Below are 10707 nucleotides of genomic sequence, written 5' to 3' on the forward strand. Positions count from 1 at the left end.
GTGCCAAGTAGTGGGAGTGGATGGGTAGGGGAGCAGGGGCTGGGGGAGGGTAAAGGGAACTTTCGGGATAGCATTTGAAATGTAAATAAAGAAAATATATAATAAAAAAATAAAAAAGTTAAACATTAAAAAATGTATCTTGGGTGTTTTAAGTTACTTTTGGGATAGCATTTGAAATGTAAATAAAGATAATAATAATAATAATAAAAAGAATGTAAACAAACAAACAAACCAGAAATCTCATCTGGCATCACTAGTTCGCTTTTTCTAAGGGTTTCCTGAGTTTCTATATGAACACATTCTACCCCATCTATAAACATTTTTGTGGCAATTATTTGCAATGTCAGTTTTCTGGAAATATTCTTTGCCTTGCAGCTCTCTCAGTGCCCAAGATAAAAGGATATTTTCCTTTATGGCTGAGCACATCCATGGCATATTAGCCAGTGTAGTGTGCTCCACTTACTGAATCCAGTGGTGCTCAGCACTTCCCCACTTTGTCCTATACCCATCTCCTAACACTACATTTTCTTTGGTCACATTTTATCTCCTGTATTGTTTCTGTAATGTGCCTCACAACATATTTTCTCCTTATCCTGATCACACATGTTGAATTTTAAACATTATTTCTACCTCCATTTCAAACTGGAGGTATTCAAATAAAGTATTTGCTGTCTTCAACCTTAAGGACCGTGTTGGTCCTGACCATATGTTCTACTGCACTAGAGAGCACCAATATATAGTTTGATATTTCAAGCTGATCTACAGAAAAATAATTCAGATATAAATTCCTTATATTGTCCTGGCATATTTTGAATCTGTTTATCTTATTCAAGCAAACCTGATTTTTGGATTATACTCCTGATAGTACTGATAGTCTATGAGTGATATTCAATACTTTCCGTGGGGAGTACTGATTAAGATCACCTCAGGCTGAGGTAAATAAAAATATTAAAAAAATAATTGAAATCCATTAAAATATTTACTTTTGATTGATTTTTGTTACCAATAGCACATATAACAAGATGAAAAATAACAGATTTATTAATGACACCTTTAAAAAGAAATGACAGAGAAATGTAATACATTGGGTGATTTGAGGAGCCAGACTTATCTCCACATGCTTATGGATACATAATTTATTACAAAGGAGTAAGAAAAGTACACACTAGAGAAAAGAAAAACACATACTTTTTCGACTAATGATCATGGTCAAACCTGTTGATTACACATAGATGAATTATACTATCACTTGCTTGGTTAGAGTTATGTGAGGATATTTTATATTACTTGTGGGTATTGTAAAAACTGACAGGAGGGTCTCTGTGAGGTGGGGCTGGGGGAGTATTTGATAGAAAGAAAGAAGGAAGAAAAGAAAGAAAGAAGGAAGAAAAGAAAGAAGGAAGGAAGGAAGGAAAGAAAGAAAGAAAGAAAGAAAGAAAGAAAGAAAGAAAGAAAGAAGGAAAGAAAGAAAGAAAAAAAGAGCTATTTCCCTAATTTCTTTCTTGGTCTGTTTATCTTTAATATAATGGAGGGCTACTGATTTTTTTTTTGAGTTAATTTTGTATCCAGTCACTTTACTGAAGGAGTTTATCAGCTGTAGGAGTTCTCTTTGACTTCTTCCTTTCCAGTTTGTATCCTTCTTAATCTCTTTTAGTTGTGTTATTGCTCTAGCTAGTACTTCAAGTATTGTATTGAATAGATGGGGAGAGAGTGGGCAGACTTGCCCCTGATTTTAGTGGAATTGTTTTAAGTTTCTCTACATTTAATGTAATGTTGGCTACTGGCTTGCAGTATACTGCTTTTAGTATGTTTAGGTATGTGCCTTGTATCCCTGATCTGTCTAACTCTTGTAACATGAATGGGTGTTGGATTTTTGTCAAAAGGCCTTTTCAACATCTAATGAGATAATCATGTGTATTTTTTCTTCCAATTTGTTTATATGTAGGATTTTGTTGATGGATTTTCATATATTAAACCATCCCTGAATCCCTGGGATGAAGCCTACTTGATCATGCTGGATCATGTTTTTGATATGTTCCTGGGTTAGGTTTTTGAGCACTCTGTTGCGCTTACAGACAGGAGCCTAGCATTACTTTTCTCCAAGAGGCTCTACCCAGAAGATGACTGAAACAGATGTAGATACTCACACCCAAACACTGGACAGAGGTTGGAGACTCTAACAGAAGAGTTAGAGGAAAGCTTGAAGGCCCCAAAGGGGATAGGAACTCTATAGGATGCTCAACAGAGTTGACTAACTTGAACACTTGGGAGCTTTCAGAGACTGAGTCACCAACCAAAGAGCATACACAGGCTGGACCTGGGCCCCTTGCACATATGTAGCAGATGTGCAGCTTGGTCTTCATGTGGGTCCTCCCAACAATTGGAGTGGGGCTGTCCCTAAAGCTGTTGCCTGTCTGTGGAATATGATCTCCTAACTGGGCTGCCTTGTCTGGTCTCAGTGGGAGAGCATGAACCTAGCCCTGCAGAGAATTTATGTGCTAGGGTAGGGGGATACGCAAGGTGGGCCTCCACCCTCTCAGAGGAGAAGGGGAGGAGTAGGGGGGAGGAGCTCTCTGAGAAGAGACTGGGAGGGAGGCAACGATTGGGATATAAAGTGAATAAATAAATAAATTAACTAAAAAAACAAACCAACAAAAGATTACACTAAAGCCTTATCATTAATCTTTATAAAATGAGACTTCAAGTGGATCAAGACCTCAACCCAACACTCTGAAAAATGACAAAGTAGAAAACTCATTATCACTAGAAAGGTCTTTCTTAACAGAGCCATGGTTCTATAGGCATTGAGATTAATAATTGACAAACAGGCTCACTTGTAACTGCAATGCTTCTGTATAGCTATCCTATAGAATGATTTGAGTTAAAAGCTATCCTATAGAATGGCAAAATCTTTACCATTTAGACATCTGACAGAGTGTTAATATCTAGAATATACAAATAATTAAAAACTTTAAACAAGAAAATAAACAACCCAACTGACCTGGAGACCAGAACTAAACAGAGAATTTTCAAAAGATGTAACACAAATATTAGCATGGATGTCTTCTGAGAGGTCAAACAAGAAGCGGACTGAGACAGACACAGATACTTACACCCAACCACTGGACTGAAGTCGGGACCCCTGAGGTTGATCAACACATAGACAGCAGAAGACTGCCTGGTCTGGCATCAGTGGGAGAAGACACACATAACCCTCGAGAGATTTGAGGCCTCAAGGAGTGAAGAGGCCTAGCAGGGTGAGGAACATCCTCTTGGAGACAGGGGGAGGAAGAATGAGATGAAGAACTGTGGGAGAGCAGACTGGGAGGTGGGCAATGACTGGACTATAAAAAAAAAATAATAAAATAATAAAATAATAAAAAGTGCTCAACATGCTAAATCATCAGAGAAATGCAATTTAAAACTTTTTTGAGAGTAAATGTTAACTCCAGTCAGGATGAACAAGGGGGAAAAAAGACAGACAGACAAATATGTAGGGAAAAAAATCACCAGTCTCACCCAGTTCTGAACCCTATGAGCTACAGCAACAACCACAGGCTTGGCAAGACATGACCACTGATTGGACAGTGATATGGATGTTATGGGATAAGCAAACACTTTCTCATTGAATTTAAGACCCACTTCTCTAGATGGAACTCAGACCTGGAACTGTTAACAAGGCTAGGAGACTGTAGCAAGATCGACCCTAGGTCTAGGTATTTGTCAGGATATGAGGGCATGAGGAAAAGATCGTATTCATGCACAAGGGAATGTTATTCAACCAGAATAACATGATACCCTGAGAGAAATGGAAAATGGATGGGATTGGGGAATAATGTGTGAAGAAATACAAGCCAGGCACAGAAAGAGATACCACATTTATCTCTCCCATGTGAAAATTAGAAAACTCTATCTTAGTAGGATAATGATCAATAGACTTGATAATTGGCAAAGATGAAGAAATGCTAAAGGATATAGGACAATGAGAACCAAGTACATTTAGAAAGAAGAATAAGTTCCAGGGCTCTGCATAGTGGAGTGAAGACACCCCACAATCATCGTTTATATATTTACAAATAACTAGAAGAGAGAAGCCCCAAACTAGAAAAGTCAGAGATGAAAAAATAACCATATCATAAACATTTGCTTAGAATATGTGTTAACATTTTGAAATATCAACACAGTAATATCTTGTTTTTCCAAACAGTAACAATGGTTGACAGCATTCATGGCAGATTTATTCATATGCCATTTCAGAAAGATTTATCACAGAATAGAAAGTTATAAACAGATTAAGGTGTGAAAAATAACTCTTCACAGTGAAGTCATATGCTTTCATGTCAAGAGAAATGCTCACAAAACCTGACCTATAGCACAATATATACGTCTGTGTCACCTACAGGTTATTGTAACATGAGCAAGAGTGTGTAAGGGAATTCTGGGATCCTGGAAGTGTCCTGCATCCTCATAGAACTGTGCTACATGAAGGTAGCATTGTGTAAAAGACATTAGATGGTTAAAAGTATTGAAACCTCTTCGTTAAGTGTACCTTGGAAATTATAAAGGAAGATTACCTCACTTGCTAAGTTTCCTTTAATAAAAGCTTTCATATTCATTTTCAAAGCTGTTTAGTGTTAGAGAAAATGGAAGCTGTATTAAGGGTAATGAAAGCCACATCTCTTACCTGAAGGGGGCAACACCAATGAGAAAGGGAGAGTGCGACATCTGTGAAATTGCATCACTACTGGAGCGGTCACATGGAGACTCTCTTGTGAACGCCATCATGCAATGCCTTTGCCACTCTATATATCTATGGCTACACCTACACGTATGCATTTACTCTATCACAGTGAGAGATGGAATGTGAGTATATGCACAGCATCAAACAGGTCTGAATGAACCCAAGAAAATATCAATATATCCACAGCAGGTGTGCCAACATTTCTAATCAAATCTATATCAACCACAATGATAAGTAACACATTTTACCTCAGTCTACTGCACTTAGAGAAACAAGAATAGAACAATTACAATGGATGTCTGAAGTGTGATAAACAGGATCTTTCAGTAAAGGGATTAAGAGCTTGTTCAGAGACAAGGCTTTGACACTGTAGTGAGAGCCTGTAAGATCCTGCAGTGCCTTGATGAATAAGAAGGACCCATGGAAGAGACTGAGATATCATGCAGGGCTTTGATTTGTGAACCCTGAAAGCTCCTAGGACAGGAATAACTAGTGAAATCAGACAGGTGCTAGATTGGAGTATTCCCAAGTCCACCTTGAGATGGACTAGCAAACTGGAGAGGGGCGTTGCTCTTGAAGAACAAACAGTGGGAAGGAGATTAGAAGATCATCATGACTGTTAGTCTGTTGAAGGACAAAGGCTGGATTATTGCACACAACATTCATGTAGTCTCAGCTTCCTACAGACTATTCTCTGGCTTCTTGGGAAAAGTACTAATATCACCCTGTGTACTTACCCTAGTCATTCCAGTTGCTACTTCTAGTCAGGATCAAACCAGGCAGCTCCTGCACAGTATCATGGAGTAGCCCCAGTATTTGCACTATCACAGAAGATAAACTACAGATAAAAGTGGTTGGAAAAAACTCACTTTGGTGGCCAGTGACTGCCATTTTGCCTGCATTGGTCACCAGAGACATGTCATAAACTGTTATATCCAACAGACTAATGCAGTTTTTTTTTTCTGGGTTAGTTTGACTGCATGACAGAGAGTAGAATAGCACTTAGAAACCCACAAATCAATACTTATTTTCTTCATACATACTGTGTTTAGCAAGCATTATTTTGATGCCTGTCATTCCTGAGAGTCTAGCCGAGACATGTAATATCATCTTACTAAGATGTGATACTGCTATGTAGAGGAAAAAAATTAAAAGTTTGATAACTGCTCACCCATGCGTACTGTGAAACAGTGAGATGATCTGCATGTACTTGAGCCCTTTATCCATAGTCCATTCAGCTCTTTGTGAATTTAGTTTTGATTGCTAGTGTACCCATTTCTTCCTAAGAGGGCATGGAAGAACCTAGTATCCAGGTGGAGGGGTTTGTGGGAACAAATTTACAACAGCCTCTCATGGTTACCTGTAAGCCAGATTTCAGCAAGGCTGACCTGAAAACCTTCAGAAGCTTAGCCTCTGCCAGGAGCAGAGCAGCTGCGGATCCTCACCAGGGTCATGAACTGGAGTTTCTGAAGATGCCACAGTCTGGCAAGAAAAAAAAAGGATACAGGAATCATCTACCCTGCCCCCAGCCCTGTTATCACAGCCCCCCTCCATGTCTGGGCATTTTCTTGATATTAATATAGACATCTGTAATTGTTTCTTTAGGTGACTCCCAGTCATGTCATCCCTGATCTGCAGCAGATAGGGCAAGACTAACAACATCAGGACTTGGCTGGTGTTTTAACTTGGACAGCGAAGGTCATTTTCTGTAACTCAACAGTGGACTCTGAACAATGGGGTAAAGGATTCCCTACTCTGGCATATTCTCATCATCTTCTCTGGATGCTAAGGCAAGAGAGGACAATATTCAGACCCTATCTAGTCATCTGTATATAACTTAGATTCTTCTAAATATGTTGGTTTCATTTCAAAACTAGTGTGAACACTGTGGGTGGGGAATGAATAAGGTTGTTTATGAACATAAGACAAAAATGTCAGACATGAAAACCTGATCATGACTAGAAGCTAGATATTTTGTTGTTTATACAGTGGAGTAGAAAACCAAATATTTCTATTATTTTCTGCTCTTTGATGAGGACTATTTATTAGAGTTAAGACTCATTGAAATCATAAGTTGATGTCCCTCCATGCTGACATATGCCACTTTTATAATGAGACTTCTGCTTTGCAGCTTCATTGTTAGCTAGAAGAGTCACATGAAATGAAAATTTTCTTTTCGCTTACCTTTCCCTGTCACAGTGAATTCAGATGACAGATGGCTTCCACAAAGTGCACACTGTACTGAGCACAGACTCTCCTTCCTGCAAGCAGCAAGTCTTTAGTATTCCTCTGAAGCTCTGTCTTCCTTTGAGGACAGGTCATTGGCCCTTAGAAATACCTGTCATTTCTGAGACCAGGGCCAGGCGCTTGTCCTGGTGCCTCCTGGGATAGAAACTCAAGATGAAAGCTCTTAGGATCAATTAAAGGGGACTCATGGCTGCATGACCCAAGCTCCCTGGTGTGGAGCAGGGGAGTTTCATACAGTGGGCAGGAGCACTTACCCCTCTGCACCTCCCTCTGCCAACCCTCTTCATGCATGTCTCAGAACGTCTTTGATATTTTCATACCCTGTATGGAAGGACTCAGTGTTTTTTAAAGTATGCTGTATGTACATATCTCCTTCCTCTCTTTACACGTAATCCTATCTGTATATTTTTATGAATTAATGTTCTGTCAGCACTTCCATTCTGCTTGTTACCTTTCTAATCATTTAAAACATTCATTTGGACCTGAGACTATATATATAGATAACATTTTACAAACATAACAGGTTATATTTAGGAATATACATAAATATACATATACTCATATGCTTTCAATAACAATCAATAAATAAAAAGAAGTCATGGATTTGGAGAAGAATCAGGCAGGGACATATGGTAGGGTTCCCAGGTGGAAGGGGACAGTATAAAATTTAAAATCAAAGTATAATCTCAACAAGTTTCAAAAATAATGTTAATATTTATGTATCATCATTCCTTTATAAAGAAAAATCCACATAAACCAAATTAAGTAAAACTTTTAATTGAACAATATTTTTTCCACAATGTATTCTGATTGATGTTTCCTTTTTCCAAACGTCTCCTAGATCCTCCTTATCCATACAATTCCATGTCATTTCTTCTTCTCTGTCTTTAGAAAAACCAACCCAAATCCATAAAAACCCAGAAACCATAATAGGCAAGTAAAAGACCAGTCAGAGAAGAGTCAACCAAAGATAGATGAGAGATAAAGTCTACTAAAATACTATTGAGTTGATGTTTTCCACAATTTACTGCTGGTCATGGGGTCTACCAGTAAGTGGGGTTTATATTCTTGTTGATTCTCTATTGGTAAGAATGAATTATCCATGAGAATTCCAAGGTCTCTCACTATTTGCACATTGTCCAGTTGTGGGTTTCTGTTTGTTCCCTTTCCAGCTTCTGGCCATTATAAATAAGGCTGCTATGAACATAGTGGAGCATGTGCCCTTATTACAAGTTGGAACATCTTCTGGGTATATGCCCAAGAAAGGTATTTCTGGATCTTCTGGTAGTACTATGCCCAATTTTCGGAGGAACCACCAAACTGATTTCCAGAGTGGTTGTACAAGATTGTAATCCCACCAGCAATGGAGGAGTGTTCTTCTTTCTCCACATCCTTGGCAGCATCTGCTGTCACCTGAATTTTTGATCTTAGCCATTCTGACTGGTGTGAGATGGAATCTCAGGGTTGTTTTGATTTGCATTTCCCTGATGATTAAGGATGTTGAACATTTTTCCAAGTATTTCTCATCCCTTCGGTATTCCTCAGTTGAGAATTCTTTGTTTAGCGCTGTACCCCATTTTTAATGGGGTTATTTGAATTTCTGGAGTCCAGCTCCTTGAGCTCTTTGTATATATTGGATATTAATCCCCTATCAGATTTAGGATAGGTAAAAATCCTTTCCCAATCTGTTGGTAGCCTTTTTGTCTTATTGACAGTATCTTTTGCCTTACAGAAGCTTTGCAATTTTATGAGGTCCCATTTGTTGATTCTCCATGTACTGCTGGAGAAAGCTTCTTTGATGATGCCTAAATGAAACAATGTAGCAAAATAGCAAAATGCCCTTAGGAGTCACTTTGTTGCTACTTACCTTCAGCAAAATGGTAGTGCCTGGTGCTCTCCTTGGTCCATGGCCTATTTAGTTGCAGGTTATTGGGCACATGAACAGTGTCATGAACAGGTTTTATTTCATAGAGTAGGCCTTATATCCAATAAGATAGTGGTTGGTTATTCCCAAAAGTTTTGTGCCACTGTTGCAACAATTCATCATGCTATCAGTCCACTATTGTAGACTGAGCAGTTTTTAGCTGGGGTGGCACTTAATTTCTGTTACAGATATCATGTTTTTAACACCTTAAAATAGTTAGTGGTATAGCAATATCCTTATTTTTATCAATTCATTTACTGACAGACATCTAGGGTGAAACAACTGGGATTTATGAATAGAGCAGCAATGAACATGGATTAACAAGTGTTTATGTTATCCACCCAAAGCATAAGCTGGATCTTGAGTTATATCAATTAGCATCGTCCCATGGAATTGTCACATTGATTTTCCTACTGGCTATCCAAATTTCCACTCTTACTAGGCATGGATGATGGCTCTCCTTACCCCACATCCTCACCAGCATGACTTGTCATTTGTTTTGTTGACTTTTGTCTTTCTGAGTGGAGTAAAATGAAACTGAAGGTAATTTGATTTGCATTTTCCTGATGACTAAGGATGTCAAACATTTCTTTAAGTGTTTATGAGGCATTTGGATTTCATATTTTGAGAATTCTGTGTGTAGTTCTATATCTTAGTTTTTAATGGGATTTTTTTGTGTTCTTTATATATTTTAGATATTTGTTCTTTATATATTTTAGATATTTCACAGGTCTAATTGCTTCTTTGGTATATTTGCTTGGAAATATTTTTCCATCCTTTTAATCCAAAGCGATGGCTATCCTTGATATCAGGTGTGTTTCTTGGATACATAAGAAGGATGAATCCTATTTTCAAATATAATCTGTTAGCCCATGTCTTTTTATTGGAGAACGGAGACATTGATAGTTATTTATGAGTAGTAATTTTGATTCCATTTGTTTTGCATAATATTTCCCCCTATTTGATTTACTAGTTAGGAATAATTTATTTCTTGTGTTTTCTTGCATGTGTTTAACCTCATCATGTTGATATTTTCCTTCTAATGCCTTGCAAAGAGGGAGGTTTCTATCTATCTATCTATCTATCTATCTATCTATCTATCTATCTATCTATCTATCTATCTGGAGTACTTTGATTCACTTAGACTTTAGCTTTGTACAAGGAGATAAGAATGGATCAATTCGCATTCTTCTACATGATAACCCCCAGTTGAGCCAGCACCATTTGTTGAAAATGCTGTCTTCTCTCTACTGGATGGTTTTAGCTCCTTTGTCAAAGATGAAGTGACCATAGGTGTGTGGGTTCATTTCTGGGTCTTCAATTCTATTCCATTGATTTGTCTGTCGCTGTACCAGTACCATACAGTTTTTATCACAATTGTTCTGTAGTACAGCTTGAGGTCGGGGATGGTGATTTCACCAGAGGTTCTTTTATTGTTGAGAATAGTTTTTGCTATCCTAGGATTTTTGTTATTCCAGATGAATTTGCAAATTGCTCTTTCTAACTCTGTGAAGAATTTAGTTGGAAATTTAATCAATATCCTTAATCATTAGGGAAATGCAAATCAAAACAACCTTGAGATTCCACCTCACACCAGACAGAATGACTAAGATCAAAAACTCAGGTGACAGAAACTTAGAATACCCAGATACATCTTGCAAAACACAAGAAAACCAAGAAGTATGACCATCGTGTCGATACTTCATTCCTCCTTAGAATAAGGAACAAAATACCCATGAAAGGATATAGGTACAGAGACAAAATTTAGAGCTAAGATGAAAGAATGGACTATCCA

Source organism: Mus pahari, unplaced genomic scaffold (genome assembly GCF_900095145.1).
Source record: "Mus pahari unplaced genomic scaffold, PAHARI_EIJ_v1.1 scaffold_12527_1, whole genome shotgun sequence".
Classification (NCBI taxonomy): domain Eukaryota; kingdom Metazoa; phylum Chordata; class Mammalia; order Rodentia; family Muridae; genus Mus; species Mus pahari.